The following is a 17,794-nucleotide window of genomic DNA, read 5'->3' as shown; positions in this document are numbered from 1 at the left end:
TGGTTGCCAGTCAGTCAGTGCTGCAGAAAGAGAGTAATTGCTAGTCAATCAGAGACTCAAGATTCCCTGGACCATAATGTCCTGACACTTTCCCTTGTTTTGCTGGCTCTTTCTTTCCATTGCTGAATTAGAACATCAGCTCCCTCCACCATCTCTCTAGTTTCAAGAGGTAGTTCATTAATTCTGTGGGAGCACTTGTTCACTTTTTGGTATTGAGTAGTCCAGGGCATTATTTGGAACATAACATAATTTAGCCTAATAATCTAACCTTAAAAGGGCTTCCATACAAATGAATTGTGGCCAAATCCTTCCCGTTGTTCCCCACAGGGAAGAATTTACTTCATCACAACATATTGGAAATGATTGAGCATTTCAGAAAGTGCCATATGGTGGGATACTTGAGAGCAGTATGAATACTCAGTGAATAGTTTGTCTTCCTTTGTTAAAGAAAGCAGAGCTTTCAGCAGTACTAAAAGGCTGGTAGTACTGCCCTGCATACAAAACACATTAGGTGTTAATTATCCCCACCCTGATGAATGCTTCAATGCCTGTGTGGTGTTTTTATTTAAAAACAAATCTCTAACCTAGGTTTGGTTCTCTGATTTATGCCTGAACACATCATCTTGGAATGCAGAGTTTAGGATGTGAATACTTTAAGGAAGGCAGCACCATCATCATGAAGAAGAAGATAAAAGCTTCAGACATGCCCTGAAAAGCAATGTGATATTTAATTTTGAATAAGTGTGTGATTACAGTAGCACTGTGTGGGTGTTGGAAATTTTGTCAGGGAGTCTCCTGGCACTTTTTTCAAACAACAGAACTCTCATTTATGGACATGTCATCAGCCTGTTTAGAAGCACGCTGGGCATTCAGGTTACTCTGAACTTTCAATGACCTGATCTTAAAGAGGAATGTAATCACACCAATGAGTGACAGGGTGGTTGTGAGAAGCCCTACTGGAAACACATAAGTGCTTTGTTTCTTTATCAGGGCTTCTTTCTTTACTGGAAAGTTTGGTGGAACGTCAATGGTGGTTTTGCCATAGAGATCTACTACATGATTCCAGGTAACAGAAATAACAATAACTGATGATCAGAATTAAGACAGAGCACTTGTAACACACTATCTGAATCTCAGGGACTGAGGCTTCGATTATGCTGACCCTAATGGCTGCTGAGATAAAAATCACAACAGCAGGTTTTATCACCATTGCCATTAATATCAGGTTCTGTGCACATCGAAATTCAGGTGAAATTGTCCAGGTCGAGTTGACAGGACTGTGTACCAGAATTATGGTTTCAGTGGTAATAAGCTTCCCAGAGTCCAATGTAAAAAGGCTGGACAACCTTATTGTCGAGTTCCCAGAGGCGCCAGTATTTGCTGCTTGCAAGGATTTTATATATATATATATATATATATATATATATATATATATATATATATATATATATATTCCAACAGTTATGAAGTAAACATTCCTTGCCCCTGCTATCTCCATGTTTTATTTCAACAAGCTATTCTGTAGATACTATCCTAATGAGTGTGCATTTCTATAGAACAATATGTTTAATATTTCATAATTGAAATCAATACAAACACAAACATAAATTTCTCATTGAAACTAGGTTGGTGTAAAACTTCATGTTAGAATGTTTATTTCCTACTATATGTGTGGTGTAGAGGTGATTTATTATATAATCAAAACTACAATATGTATGTAAAAGATGAGGAATAATGAATACATGTGTTCTGTATCTACATTTTATGCATTATTGCTCTTTGTGAAAATTGTCTTCATTGTGATGCAACATATAGTGTATCTAGACGATTATGGCTGAGCCATTATCACCTTTGACTCAAAAATGACCTTTTATATTTTTATTATAAAATAACTTATATAGATCTTTCACTTCATTTCAATGCGTGTGCTAAAAACAAAATGAGAAAATCATACTGAGATATCCTGATGAGTCTTTCAGAGAAAGCAAATAGGGAAAAGACATTCAGTGATTCCAGCATGTGCATAATGTCAATGTCATTGAACATGCAGAAGGTTGAGTGGTCAATACTATGCATCTCATTTCAAGGATAGATTATCTGTCAGCAAAGCACTCTTCCAAAGAATCCTATGGAATGTGCTTTCTAAAATGATCAAGACAGTAAAAGTGTCAAATGGGAAATTTAATAAACTTGATCATGGGCCTGCAGTGGATGGAAATTGATTGGGAATCAATATACGAATTTCTTACCAAGGCATATCTAAAGCAGCAGACCACAGAACCATTATGCTTTGAATGATAAAAGAAGCAGGATGTAGAATGATGTGGTGCCAGACAAATTTGCTAGATTGCAGAATATGGTACTAGTATTTTCTGAATCCCAATGAGAGATATGAGTTTTTTGTAAAGAAACAAATAGAAAGCCTTCATATGTCATATTTTACCTTCTTGTATAGCAACCCATTTGGAAAATGACTATATCCTCAATCTTCTAAGTCATTGGAAATATTGAACAGAGAGAGAGATAGTCAGAAGTAGTGATAAAGAATCTAAATGAACCGGCGGATGCCGGACCGCAGCAGCTCTCTGCTCCCAAACCCCGTGGGAGAGAGACCTCACCGCCTGATCAAGTGGGCACTCCTGAGGCTGCAGAGCGGAGGAGACCACCAACACTGCCCACCCCTGCCCACATCCCTGGCCCAAGAGGCAACTGTATAAGGCCTCTGGGTTCCCGTAGGGGAGGGCCCGGGAGCGGCAGGACCCCTGCGCCTGAGACACTGCCGGAACCTGAAGGAAACAGACCGGATAAACAGTTCTCTGCACCCAAATCCCGTGGGAGGGAGAGCTGAACCTTCAGAGAGGCGGACACGCCTGGGAAACCAGAAGAGACTGCACTCTGTGCACATCCAGGCGCCAGAGGAAAACACCAAACGCCATCTGGAACCCTGGTGCACGGAGGCTCCTGGAAAGAGCGGCGCAGATCTTTCCGGTTGCTGCCACAGCGGAGAGGACTTAGGCAGTACCCCACGAGCAAACTTGAGCCTTGGAACTGCAGGTAGGACCAACTTTTCCCCTGCAAGAAACTTGCCTGGTGAACTAAGGACACACAGAGGCAAAATTCCTCTAAGGCCGGGCACTTCCTGTGTTTACCAGAAGTCCCACACCGGCGGATCCCGGACCGCAGCAGCTCTCTGCTCCCAAACCCCGTGGGAGAGAGACCTCACCGCCTGATCAGGTGGGCACTCCTGAGGCTGCAGAGCGGAGGAGACCACCAACACTGCCCACCCCTGCCCACATCCCTGGCCCAAGAGGCAACTGTATAAGGCCTCTGGGTTCCCATGCGGGAGGGCCCGGGAGCGGCAGGACCCCTGCGTCTGAGACACTGCCAGAACCTGAAGGAAACAGACCGGATAAACAGTTCTCTGCACCCAAATCCCGTGGGAGGGAGAGCTGAACCTTCAGACAGGCAGACACGCCTGGGAAACCAGAAGAGAATGCACTCTGTGCACATCCAGGCGCCAGAGGAAAACACCAAACGTCATCTGAAACCCTGGTGCACGGAGGCTCCCGGAAGGAGCGGCACAGATTTTCCCGGTTGCTGCCACAGCGGAGAGGACTTAGGCAGTACCCCACGAGCAAACTTGAGCCTTGGAACCACAGGTAGGACCAACTTTTCCCCTGCAAGAAACCTGCCTGGTGAACTCAAGACACAGGCCCACAGGAACAGCTGAAGACCTGTAGAGAGGAAAAACTACACGCCCGAAAGCAGAACACTCTGTCCACATAACTGGCTGAAAGAAAACAGGAAAACAGGTCTACAGCACTCCTGACACACAGGTTATAGGACAGTCTAGCCACTGTCAGAAACAGCAGAACAAAGTAACACTAGAGATAATCTGATGGCGAGAGGCAAGCGCAGGAACCCAAGCAACAGAAACCAAGACTACATGGCATCATCGGAGCCCAATTCTCCCACCAAAGCAAACACGGAATATCCAAACACACCAGAAAAGCAAGACCTAGTTTCAAAATCATATTTGATCATGATGCTGGAGGACTTCAAGAAAGACATAAAGAACTCCCTTAGAGAACAAGTAGAAGCCTACAGAGAGGAATCGCAAAAATCCCTGAAAGAATTCCAGGAAAACACAATCAAACAGGTGAAGGAATTAAAAATGGAAATAGAAGCAATCAAGAAAGAACACATGGAAACAAACCTGGACATAGAAAATCAAAAGAAAAGACGAGGAGCTGTAGATACAAGCTTCACCAACAGAATTCAAGAGATGGAAGAGAGAATCTCAGGAGCAGAAGATTCCATAGAAATCATTGACTCAACTGTCAAAGATAATGTAAAGCGGAAAAAGCTACTGGTCCAAAACATACAGGAAATCCAGGACTCAATGAGAAGATCAAACCTAAGGATAATAGGTATAGAAGAGAGTGAAGACTCCCAGCTCAAAGGACCAGTAAATATCTTCAACAAAATCATAGAAGAAAACTTCCCTAACCTAAAAAAAGAGATACCCATAGGCATACAAGAAGCCTACAGAACTCCAAATAGATTGGACCAGAAAAGAAACACCTCCCGTCACATAATTGTCAAAACACCAAACGCACAAAATAAAGAAAGAATATTAAAAGCAGTAAGGGAAAAAGGTCAAGTAACATATAAAGGCAGACCTATCAGAATCACACCAGACTTTTCGCCAGAAACTATGAAGGCCAGAAGATCCTGGACAGATGTCATACAGACCCTAAGAGAACACAAATGCCAGCCCAGGTTACTGTATCCTGCAAAGCTCTCAATTAACATAGATGGAGAAACCAAGATATTCCATGACAAAACCAAATTTACACAATATCTTTCTACAAGTCCAGCACTACAAAGGATAATAAAGGGTAAAGCCCAACATAAGGAGGCAAGCTATACCCTAGAAGCAAGAAACTAATCATCTTGGCGACAAAACAAAGAGAATGAAAGCACACAAACATAACCTCACTTCCAAATATGAATATAACGGGAAGCAATAATCACTATTCCTTAATATCTCTCAATATCAATGGCCTCAACTCCCCAATAAAAAGACATAGATTAACAAACTGGATACGCAACGAGGACCCTGCATTCTGCTGCCTACAGGAAACACACCTCAGAGACAAAGACAGACATTACCTCAGAGTGAAAGGCTGGAAAACAATTTTCCAAGCAAATGGTCATAAGAAGCAAGCTGGAGTAGCCATTCTAATATCAAATAAAATCAATTTTCAACTAAAAGTCATCAAAAAAGATAAGGAAGGACACTTCATATTCATCAAAGGAAAAATCCACCAAGATGAACTCTCAATCCTAAATATCTATGCCCCAAATAAAAGGGCACCTACATATGTAAAAGAAACCTTACTAAAGCTCAAAACACACATTGCACCTCACACAATAATAGTGGGAGATTTCAACACCCCACTCTCATCAATGGACAGATCATGGAAACAGAAATTAAACAGAGATGTAGACAGACTAAGAGAAGTCATGAGCCAAATGGACTTAACGGATATTTATAGAACATTCTATCCTAAAGCAAAAGGATATACCTTCTTCTCAGCTCCTCATGGTACTTTCTCCAAAATTGACCATATAATTGGTCAAAAAACGGGCCTCAACAGGTACAGAAAGATAGAAATAATCCCATGCGTGCTATCGGACCACCACGGCCTAAAACTGGTCTTCAATAACAATAAGGGAAGAATGCCCACATATACGTGGAAATTGAACAATGCTCTACTCAATGATAACCTGGTCAAGGAAGAAATAAAGAAAGAAATTAAAAAATTTTTAGAATTTAATGAAAATGAAGGTACAACATACCCAAACTTATGGGACACAATGAAAGCTGTGCTAAGAGGAAAACTCATAGCGCTGAGTGCCTGCAGAAAGAAACAGGAAAGAGCATATGTCAGCAGCTTGACAGCACAACTAAAAGCTCTAGAACAAAAAGAAGCAAATACACCCAGGAGGAGTAGAAGGCAGGAAATAATCAAACTCAGAGCTGAAATCAACCAAGTAGAAACGAAAAGGACCATAGAAAGAATCAACAGAACCAAAAGTTGGTTCTTTGAGAAAATCAACAAGATAGATAAACCCTTAGCCAGACTAACGAGAGGACACAGAGAGTGCGTCCAAATTAACAAAATCAGAAATGAAAAGGGAGACATAACTACAGATTCAGAGGAAATTCAAAAAATCATCAGATCTTACTATAAAAACCTATATTCAACAAAACTTGAAAATCTTCAGGAAATGGACAATTTCCTAGACAGATACCAGGTACCGAAGTTAAATCAGGAACAGATAAACCAGTTAAACAACCCCATAACTCCTAAGGAAATAGAAGCAGTCATTAAAGGTCTCCCAACCAAAAAGAGTCCAGGTCCAGACGGGTTTAGTGCAGAATTCTATCAAACCTTCATAGAAGAGCTTATACCAATATTATCCAAACTATTCCACAAAATTGAAACAGATGGAGCCCTACCAAATTCCTTCTATGAAGCCACAATTACTCTTATACCTAAACCACACAAAGACCCAACAAAGAAAGAGAACTTCAGACCAATTTCCCTTATGAATATCGACGCAAAAATACTCAATAAAATTCTGGCAAACCGAATCCAAGAGCACATCAAAACAATCATCCACCATGATCAAGTAGGCTTCATCCCAGGCATGCAGGGATGGTTTAATATAAGGAAAACCATCAACGTGATCCATCATATAAACAAACTGAAAGAACAGAACCACATGATCATTTCATTAGATGCTGAGAAAGCATTTGACAAAATTCAACACCCCTTCATGATAAAAGTCCTGGAAAGAATAGGTATTCAAGGCCCATACCTAAACATAGTAAAAGCCATATACAGCAAACCAGTTGCTAACATTAAACTAAATGGAGAGAAACTTGAAGCAATCCCACTAAAATCAGGGACTAGACAAGGCTGCCCACTCTCTCCCTACTTATTCAATATAGTTCTTGAAGTTCTAGCCAGAGCAATCAGACAACAAAAGGAGATCAAGGGGATACAGATCGGAAAAGAAGAGGTCAAAATATCACTATTTGCAGACGACATGATAGTATATTTAAGTGATCCCAAAAGTTCCACCAGAGAACTACTAAAGCTGATAAACAACTTCAGCAAAGTGGCTGGGTATAAAATTAACTCAAATAAATCAGTTGCCTTCCTCTATACAAAAGAGAAACAATCCTAGAAAGAATTTAGGGTAACGACACCCTTCATAATAGACCCAAATAATATAAAGTACCTCGGTGTGACTTTAACCAAGCAAGTAAAAGATCTGTACAATAAGAACTTCAAGACACTGAGGAAAGAAATTGAAGAAGACCTCAGAAGATGGAAAGATCTCCCATGCTCATGGATTGGCAGGATTAATATAGTAAAAATGGCCATTTTACCAAAAGCAATCTACAGATTCAATGCAATCCCCATCAAAATACCAATCCAATTCTTCAAAGAGTTAGACAGAACAATTTGCAAATTCATCTGGAATAACCAAAAACCCAGGATAGCTAAAGCTATCCTCAACAATAAGAGGACTTCAGGGGGAATCACTATCCCTGAACTCAAGCAGTATTACAGAGCAATAGTGATAAAAACTGCATGGTATTGGTACAGAGACAGACAGATAGACCAATGGAATAGAATTGAAGACCCAGAAATGAACCCACACACCTATGGTCACTTGATTTTTGACAAAGGAGCCAAAACCATCCAATGGAAAAAAGATAGCATTTTCAGCAAATGGTGCTGGTTCAACTGGAGGGCAACATGTAGAAGAATGCAGATCGATCCATGCTTATCACCCTGTACAAAGCTTAAGTCCAAGTGGATCAAGGACCTCCACATCAAACCAGACACACTCAAACTAATAGAAGAAAAACTAGGGAAGCATCTGGAACACATGGGCACTGGAAAAAATTTCCTGAACAAAACACCAATGGCTTATGCTCTAAGATCAAGAATCGACAAATGGGATCTCATAAAACTGCAAAGCTTCTGTAAGGCAAAGGACACTGTGGTTAGGACAAAACGACAACCAACAGATTGGGAAAAGATCTTTACCAATCCTATAACAGATAGAGGCCTTATATCCAAAATATACAAAGAACTCAAGAAGTTAGACCGCAGGGAAACAAATAACCCTATTAAAAAATGGGGTTCAGAGCTAAACAAAGAATTCACAGCTGAGGAATGCCGAATGGCTGAGAAACACCTAAAGAAATGTTCAACATCTTTAGTCATAAGGGAAATGCAAATCAAAACAACCCTGAGATTTCACCTCACACCAGTGAGAATGGCTAAGATCAAAAACTCAGGTGACAGCAGATGCTGGCGAGGATGTGGAGAAAGAGGAACACTCCTCCATTGTTGGTGGGATTGCAGACTGGTAAAACCATTCTGGAAATCAGTCTGGAGGTTCCTCAGAAAATTGGACATTGAACTGCCTGAGGATCCAGCCATACCTCTCTTGGGCATATACCCAAAAGATGCCTCAACATATAAAAGAGACACGTGCTCCACTATGTTCATCGCAGCCTTATTTATAATAGCCAGAAACTGGAAAGAACCCAGATGCCCTTCAACAGAGGAATGGATACAGAAAATGTGGTACATCTACACAATGGAATATTACTCAGCTATCAAAAACAACGAGTTTATGAAATTCGTAGGCAAATGGTTGGAACTGGAAAATATCATCCTGAGTGAGCTAACCCACTCACAGAAAGACATACATGGTATGCACTCATTGATAAGTGGCTATTAGCCCAAATGCTTGAATTACCCTAGATCCCTAGAACAAAGGAAACTCAAGACGGATGATCAAAATGTGAATGCTTCACTCCTTCTTTAAATGAGGAAAAAGAATACCCTTGGCAGGGAAGGGAGAGGCAAAGCTTAAAACAGAGACTGAAGGAACACCCATTCAGAGCCTGCCCCACAGGTGGCCCATACATATACAGCCACCCAATTAGACAAGATGGATGAAGCAAAGAAGTGCAGACCGACAGGAGCCAGATGTAGATCGCTCCTGAGAGACACAGCCAGAATACAGCAAATACAGAGGCGAATGCCAGCAGCAAACCACTGAACTGAGAATAGGTCCCCCGTTGAAGGAATCAGAGAAAGAACTGGAAGAGCTTGAAGGTGCTCGAGACCCCAAAAGTACAACAATGTCAAGCAACCAGAGCTTCCAGGGACTAAGCCACTACCTAAAGACTATACATGGACTGACCCTGGACTCTGTCCCCATAGGTAGCAATGAATATCCTAGTAAGAGCACCAGTGGAAGGGGAAGCCCTGGGTCCTGCTAAGACTGAACCCCCAGTGAACTAGACTATGCGGGGAGGGTGGCAATGGGGGGAGGTTTGGGAGGGGAACACCCACAAGGAAGGGGAGGGGGGAGGGTGATGTCTGTCCGGAAACCGGGAAAGGGAATAACACATGAAATGTATATAAGAAAAACTCAAGATAATAAAAAAAAATAAAATAAAATAAAAAAAAATAAAAAAAAAGAATCTAAATGAATGTTGTTCTGATAGGCACATGCTCCTCCTCATAAGAAAGCCTTGTTTATTGGCGAATTCACACAAAGAGTTGCATTAATAGCTCATGTTTAGCTTATCTTGAACCGCCTTTACCCACTGCAGGATATTAGTAACCCTCCAATGTTACCAACACTGTTGTCAGTTTCATTTAATATGTAGGAAAATTGCACAGAGTCACTAATATACATTTACAAATTCAGTTAGTTATACAGTGTAGGACCTGAAGACAAAATATTCACACACTTCTGACACTTAATGATATTCAGAAAAAGATTACTGAAGTGCAGTACATGTCCAACCTGACCTATAGGTGAGAGGCCTTCTTTGACAGTCTCTGTCTTAGCATAGTGAAAGTGACTTATGGAAAGCACATGGACAATTTACAGTCCTTACCTTTTTATCTCTCTTCTAGGAAGTTCAAATGTTAGAGACTTTCACCCATAAGACAAATCAGAAAATGTACACATTCTTCTGTTTCCATGACTAATAAAGCTAGGAGATGGGTCCTGAGCAATGGCTGGGTTCTAATGGGAACACATAAATTGGGAAAAGTATTTCAAATTAGTTATAAACACATTCATTATTTGGTGATGGGTCAAATATCCTATTTTATTTGAACAGAACCTGTGAAAATTATTTTTGGTCATTCACTTGACTACATGTTTAATTAAGTAAATCTCAAAAGAATAAACAACCTCGTTAGTTATATTTTGCCCTGTATTAAACAATTTGACATGTAAAAACATACTTCAATTTGGTATATAACCGAATATCCTGAATAAAATGTTTTATTATTTAAATTATTTGTATAATTTATCTGATTATATGTGTTTTGTTTAGACAATCCTTAATTTCCCAAACATGTTGAGGTGTCTCTGCTACTCTTTCTAGTAATAATTTCAGAATTTCAGATCTTTTGTCTACATATTTGATGCTCTTGATTGCTTTGCATGATAACTACTAAAATCGAGTTTAGATATTATACATGTAGATATCCAGTTTCCTCAGCTCCATTTTTCAAGATACGTTCTTTCTTTTCCTGTGCGTCTTTGGTCTATTCACCAAAACTCAGATGTCTGGAGTTCTTTAGAATTAACCTGAGTTCTTGATTCTACTACACTGACCTGTTTGTCTAAGTTTGTGTTGGTACCATTCTTTTTTTAACAACAGAGATGTGTGCTAGAACATGATATCTGGTATGGTAAAATGTCTGGGGATGCTATTTATGCTTAGGATACCTTTTAGTCTCTATTCTGTTCATGCTTCCATATGAATTTTATTTCTAATTTTTATCAGCCTGCACATAATGATGATAAATAGGTTATAACATTGACTACCTGAGTATATAAAGATTACTGTTTTCAGAGAAATTATTATTTATTATATACTTAGAAAATTAGAAAAAGTATAGGAACATTACAAATAATCAAACAACATTTGAACATTAATGGTCTGATTAAGGATATAACTATGAAAAATGATATAAAAGAAAAATCTACTAACGCAACCATTTCAAAGTGTATTTTTAAAAAAGCACACACTTTAATTTACTATTCCCTGATTAATTTTTCTTCTTTGCATGGAGCATAGATCATTCGTCACTCAAATTCCTGTAAGAAATTGTGGGCATTGTTGTAATATAAACAAATCTCTTGAGGAATCTATGAACACATTACTGGTAAAATGACTTTGTGTAAGAAAGGAAGCATAAATAATTAGCCTGTCAGATAATTCATGATATTCTTTATAGCTCTTCCTTTTTTTACCCTTATTGGCTTGTTTTACTGTATAATTTCTAATTTACACTTCAAATGCTATCACATTTCAGGGTTTCCCATCCATTGACCCCCTTATCCCATCATGCTTCTGAGTATGTGACCCCCAATTATTCATCCTTTCCCTCCTCCCCAACATGAAATTCCACTACATTGGGGGATCCAGCATGACCAAGGGCTTCTCATCATACCAGTGCTCAACAAGGACAATCTCTGCTATATATGCTGCTGGAGCCATGGATCTGTCCATGTGTGAACTTCTGGTGGTGGTGCTTTAGTCAAGCGGTACTCTGGTTGGTTGGTATTTTTGTTCATGTGATGTTGAAACACCCTTCAGTTCTTCCAGTCATTTCTCTATCTCTTCCAATGTGAACCCTGCTTTCAGTTCAATGGTTGGCTGCTAATATTCACCTCTGTAATTGTTATAGTCTGGCAGAGCCTCTCAGGAACAGCTATATCAAGCTCCTGTCATAATGCACTTCTGGCATCAGCAATATCATCCGTGTTCGGTGGCTGTATGGATATGGGCTGGATCCCAAGGTGGGGCAGGCTCTGCATGGCCATTGCTTCAGTCTCTGCTACAAAATCTGTCTCCATACCTCCTCCTATGAATATGTTTGTACCCCCTTATAAGATGGACTGAAGCATCCACACCTTGGTGGTCGTTTTTCTTGTGTTTCATGTTGTCTGAGGACTGTATCGTGGGTAATCAGAGCTTTTAGGCTAATATCCACTTATCAGTATGTGCATAGGATGGGTGAGTTTTCTTTGTTGTTATTGTTGCTTGTGTTTTGTGATTGGGGTACTTCACATAGGATGATATTTTCTAGTTCCATCCATTTACCTAAGAATTTCATGAAGGTTTGTTTTTAATAGCTGAGTAGTAATCCATTGTGGAGATGTATTGCATTTTCTGTATCCATTCCTCTCTTGAAGGAAATCTCTATTCATTCCAGCTTCTGGCTACTATATATAAGGTGGCTATGAACATAGTGGGACATATGCCTTTGTTATATGTTGGAGCAACTTTTGGGTGTATACCCAGGAGTGATGTTGCTAGGTCCTCAGGTAGTACTATGACGAATTTTCTAAGAAACCACCAGACTGATTTTCCAGAGTATTTGTGCCTGGTTAAAATCCCACCAACAATGCAGGAATATCCCTTTTTTCCAATCCTCACCAGCATCTATTAACACCTGTGTTATTGATGTTAGTTATTCAGACTGGTGTGAGGTGGTATCTCAATGTTATTTTGATTTGCACTTTCATGATGATTGAAGATGTTGAACATCTCTAAAGGTGTTTCTTATCCATTTGGTATTCCTCAGTAGAGAATTATTTGATTAGTTCTGTACCCCATTTTTAATAGGATTGTTTTATTCTCTTTTGTCTAACTTCTTGAGTTCTTTGTATATAGTAGATAGTTGCCCTCTATTGGATGTAGTATTGGTAAAGACATTTCCTAATCTGTTGGTTGCCTCTTTGTTCTAAGCATGTCCTGTGACTTACAGAGGCTTCAAAATTTTGGGATTGTGATGAGGAAAATTTCCCCTTGTCCTATGTATTACACAATCTTCCCACCTTATCTTCTATTAGTAGCAGTGTATCTGGTTTTATGTAGAGGTCTTCCAACAACTTAGACTTGAGTTTGTATGAGGAGAAAAGAAAGAATCAATTTGCATTCTTCTACATTCTGACCTAGAATTGATAAAAGATAGAAAAATTCTATCTTTTATCAAAGACCAAGTGACCATAGGTGTGTGGGTACTTTTCTTAGTCTTTGATTCTATTGCACTGATCTACCTGCCTGTCTCTGTATAAATAACATGCAGTTTTTATTACTATTGCTCTGTCACACAGATTGTGGTCATAAATGTTGATTTCATCAGAATTTCATTTACTGTTGAGAATGTTTTTTGCTACCCTGAGTATTTTTGCTTTTCCAAATGAATTTGCACACTGCTCTTTATAATCCTATGAATAACGGAGTAGGAATTTTACCGGGATTGCATTGTTTTTGAAAAATTTTACTATATGTATCCTACCAATCCATGCCTATGGGCGTTCTTCCCATCTTGAGAAATCTTCAATTTTTTTGTCAGACACATGAAGTTCTTGTATACAGACCTTTCACATATTTGGTGAGAGTCACACTTAAGTATTTTACATTATTTGTGGCTATTGTAAAGGATGTTGTTTCCCTAGTTCCTTTCTCAGCCTCTTTACCCTTAGAGTTGAGGAAGGCTAATTATTTATTTGACTTAATTTTACTTTAATTTATAATATTATTTTCCTGGACACTATATGTTTTTACATTTCTAATGACATCCCCTTCCAGCTCTATTCTATACCCTCTCCCAACTCACCTTGTTTCTATGAGGATGTGCCTACCCCCTCCCACTCAGTTCATCCTCAACACCCTGGCCTTCCCCTACATTGGGCAAATGTGCACTCCCAGGACCAAGAGCTTTTCCTCCTACTGATGGTGGATAATGGCATCCTCTGCTAATATGTGACTGGATTCATGGGTCCCTACATGCATTCATATTGGGTGGTGATTTAGTTCCTGGGATCTATGGTGTGATCTGATTTGTTAATATTGTTGTTCTTCCTATGTCATTGAAAACCCCTTCAACTCCTTTAGTCTTTTTTCTAACTCCTCCATTGGGGTATCCTTGTTCAATAAAATGGGTAGCTGCACACATACTCATCTGCATCAGTAGGGCACCTGCAGAGCCTCTCAGGAGATACCCATATCTGGCTCCTGTCAGCCAGCATGGCTTGACATCAGCAATAGTGACTGGGTTTGGTGGTTTCATATGGAATTGATCCACAGGTGCAGTAGTGTGTGGATGACCTTTAGTTCAGTCCTTCTCCACTCTTTGTCCCTGTATCCCCTCCCATGTGTATATGTTCTCCCTTCAAAGAAGGAATGAATCATCCATATTTTGGTCTTTCATCTTCTTGAGATTCATATTTGCTATGAACTTTTTATTAGTTATTAGAAGCTTTCATGCTAATTTCCACTTATTGACGAGTGCATGCCATGTGTGTTATTTTTTGACTGTTGCTAATACCATCCATTTTCAAAAAAAATATGTGTAGTTATTGTTTTACTTAGCTGAATAATACTCCATTGAGTAAATAAACTACATTTTCTCTATCTACTCTGGGTTATTTCCAGCTTCTGTAAATCATAAATAAAGCTTCTATGAACATAGTGGACCACATGTCCTTGTTATATTTTAGAGTATTATTTGGATTTATGCCTAGAAGTGGTATAGCTGTGTTCTCAGGTAGTACTATTTCCAATTTTCTGAGGAACATCAAGACTGGTTTCCAGAGTTTTGGTACCAACTTGCAATCCCACAAACAATGGAGGAATGTTCCTCGTTCTCCACTTCCTCACCAGCATCTGTTGTCAACTGCGTTTTTTATCTTAGACATTCTGACAGGTGTAATTTGGAATCTCAGGGTTGTTTTGATTTGCTTTTCCCAAAAGACTAAGAAGCTGAACATTTCTACAGGTGCTTCCCAGCCATTTGGTATTCCACCCCTTTATCTCATTCCCCTACCCCTCCTTTTATGAGCATGTTCCCCCTCCCAAACCACCACCTCTCTCTCACTCCCTGCCCTGATATTCCCCAAGTTTGCAGAGTCCAGCCTTGGCAGGATCATGGGCTTCTCCTTCCATTGGTGCCCAACAATGCTGTCCTCTGCTATATACATGCAGCTGTAGCCATCGGTCTGTTCAAGTGTTCTCTTTGGGTAGTGGTTTATTTCCTGGAAGCTCATTTCAATGGTTTGCTGCTTGCATTCACCACTGTCTTTGACATACTCTGGCTATACCATTCAGGAGACAGCTATATCAGGCTCTGCTCAGCATGCACTTCTTAGCTTTATCAATATTATCTATTTTTGGTGGATGTATGTATATGGGCTGGATCCCCACTTTGGCCAGGCTCTGAATGTCCATTTCTTCAGTCTTTGCTCCAGACATTCTCTCCATATCTCATCCTATGCATTTTTGTTCACCATTTTAATAACTGAAGCATAGACACCTTGATCATACTTCTTCTTGAACTTCACCTGGTCTGTGGATTGTCTTTTGTGTAATTTGAGATTTTGGACTAATGTCAAATTATCAGTGAGTGAATAACATGTGTTTTTTTGTGATTGGATTATCTCACTCAGGATGATATTTTCTACGTCTGTGATTTGCCTATATATTTTAGGAAGTCATTATTTTGGATAACAGATTAATATTCAATTGCATAGATGTATCACATTTTCTATATCTCTTCCTCTGATTAATGGCATCTTGGTTCTTTCCAGCTTGACATTTTATTTTATCCCAATCAAAATGACAACTATCACCTTAAAAGTGCATGGCAAATGTCGGAGGATATATGGGGAAAAGGGAACCCTCATTTACTGTCAGTGTGACTGCAAATTGGTACAACTGCTATAGAAATTAGTGTGATGTATTCTTAATCTGATTCCAGGCTCATTGGGTACTGATCATTAGGCACTGTTTCCATATTCCCCAATTGGAGCTGTCCAGAATACCATCCCTTGAATATGCTCTTTTATTCTTATAACCAGACATCAGTAATTTGGAACAGCCTGTAACTGCATGTCCTTTGGAGTAGGGAACAGGACAACATTGGAACAAGGTCTTGTCTGCTCAGATAGTCTCCATTGTTACATCACAACACTTTCCCTTGACAATATTTTATGTGCACTAATTCGTTCTACCATCAGTGTACCTGTATCTCATGCAGGTCATCAGTCTGATTTACACATACTGTGTACACTGAGGTGTCATAATATTCCCAAATATATCATGATTAAGACATTCCAATCCAGCTACTGTGGAAATTGACTCAATGGCATTTAAGGGTAAAATAAAAGCACACGCACAGTCACACACACACACATACATATATATGTATACATATACATACATACATACATATATATATACATATATATATACATACATATATATATAGTCCTTAACCAAGCCAAGACTTAATGAGTCACTAAATGATTCAAAATTAATGTTGCCCTGGAAATTCAATGCAATTGTTTAGACAATGAGACCTAGATAATTAAAAACATGTTTAAAATAATTCAGCATTAAATGGTAAATTGTAAATAGCATAAGAAGGAGAAATAGACTAAAGGAGTCATAAACACATCAAGGCAAACTGAAAACAGAAGCTTCATAACTGAGGTAAAGGTCATCTAGAGATGATCGCAGCCAGGGAGCAATCCAACATACTGTTACCAAACCCAGACAATATTGTGGATGCCAAGAAGATGGTGATAGGGGCCTGGTACAGTGGCTAGAGACTGAGGAATACAGAGTCAGATTCTCTCAGCCAAGGGATGGACTGAAAACAGGACCCACAATAGAGGAGTTACAAAAATGTCTGAAGGAGCTGAAGGGGTTTTCAACTCTATAAGAAGAAAAAATATCAAACAAAAAGAATTCTACAGCTCCCAGAAATTAAACCACCAATCTAAGAGTCTACATTGAGGGAACAATGGCTCCAGCCACATATGTAACAGAGGATAGCCTTATTGGGCATCAGTGAGAGGGGAGGCCCTTGACCCTGCAGAGGCTCAAAGTTCCCATGTATAAGAATACCAGAGAATCTCCGGGATAGAGTAGGAGGGTGCATGGGCGAAAATTCTCATAGAAGCAGGGGGAGGGTGGAGATTCCAGAGGGGAAATCAGGTAAAAGGATAGTATTTGAAAAGTAACTAAAGAGAATATCCAACTGAAAAAGCTGATAAAATAGGGCAGGAATAAAAAAATATCTGTACAGTATGACTTAATATAAAATGAAATAAGAATACAACTATATCAGTAGTCACATGCTGTTTTTTTTCTAAACACAGTCTTTTGTAGCCAAGACTGCACACTCCTGATATTCCTGTCTCAGCCTCCACAAGGTTAGGATTATAGGCATTCTGTTATCACTACACACAGGATAAGTTAACATCAGTCACCAGTTAAAAGAAAAAAGTCACAGCTCAACAATGTTGTTAGGTTTGGTATTTTCCATGGGAAGTAACATAGATAATGAGATGTTTCATTTGTACTGATTTTGTTTACTATTATAATTTAGGTCAATTTTAAAATCTTACGAAGTGAATTATCATAACTTAAAAAAGCAATTATTCAGACACTCTACTAGAAATGTTCAACAATGGGTGAGTGCCCAACACAATATTGCTTAGCATCCTGACTGACTTATCATGACACCTCAGTATCTGGTAGATGGGGAGGGGTAATCCATCTCTCTGTATCTCTGACCTCTTCTGGAAAAGGCACTGGTTGACATGATGTGGGAAGCTCATGGTAAGAGGAGAGAGTTCAGCCTGAGAT

At 39.4% G+C, this 17,794-nt stretch overlaps 1 pseudogene; it reads right to left on the bottom strand.

Annotated features, from left to right (window-relative positions):
• Positions 1–783: 783 nt before the first annotated feature.
• Positions 784–2,883, bottom strand: LOC100362195 (hypothetical; annotated as a pseudogene).
• Positions 2,884–17,794: the final 14,911 nt, after the last annotated feature.

This window comes from Rattus norvegicus, chromosome X (genome assembly GCF_036323735.1).
Source record: "Rattus norvegicus strain BN/NHsdMcwi chromosome X, GRCr8, whole genome shotgun sequence".
NCBI classification, from domain to species: domain Eukaryota; kingdom Metazoa; phylum Chordata; class Mammalia; order Rodentia; family Muridae; genus Rattus; species Rattus norvegicus.
The sequence above is the reverse complement of the archived record's forward strand: the minus strand, read 5'-3'. Positions and strand labels throughout refer to the sequence as shown.